We start from the raw sequence: 567 nt of genomic DNA, 5'->3' as shown, positions 1-567 counted from the left end.
CTACTTAATTAAGGCAGAGTTACTTCCTATTAAAAAAAATGTCAAATGTTTAAACGTTTATCTTCAATGTTATCTCTACCTGAATTTTAGAATCAAACAGTATACTAAACTACTGTTTTTCTCCAGAACTAGCAGATGGAAAAAAGTTACCCTTTTAAGGCAAACATTTTCTGGCATGTTGACTAGAATATCTAACTGTTCTGTGACAACAGATTTCCCTTTACTGGAAACATGACCCCTTAACAATCCTAAGTTTTTTCCCCTTCCTTAGGGGAAATGATTGGGATTAACACATTGTTACTGTCCTCTATAAACCCCAAGGCCGGTGTCCTTTTCCAGAAGATAAAGCTGCATCAAATGAAGTCATGATTAAAGGTCACGATGGGCCACTTCCACGCCAGGAGGAAGAACAATGCCCCGTTGGGCTCGCTAAGTTGGCTGTGGATGGCAGGCAAGCACCAGCCCCACCCCTAAAAGGGGCCTCACCACATCAGGGTCCTGATGTGGTCACATTTTGATGTGATCCCACTATTAAAAAATAGCTATTGTTTGGTTAATATCTAAATA

Source organism: Suricata suricatta, chromosome 4, assembly GCF_006229205.1.
Source record: "Suricata suricatta isolate VVHF042 chromosome 4, meerkat_22Aug2017_6uvM2_HiC, whole genome shotgun sequence".
NCBI classification, from domain to species: Eukaryota; Metazoa; Chordata; class Mammalia; order Carnivora; family Herpestidae; genus Suricata; species Suricata suricatta.
Note: the sequence above shows the minus strand (reverse complement) of the source record.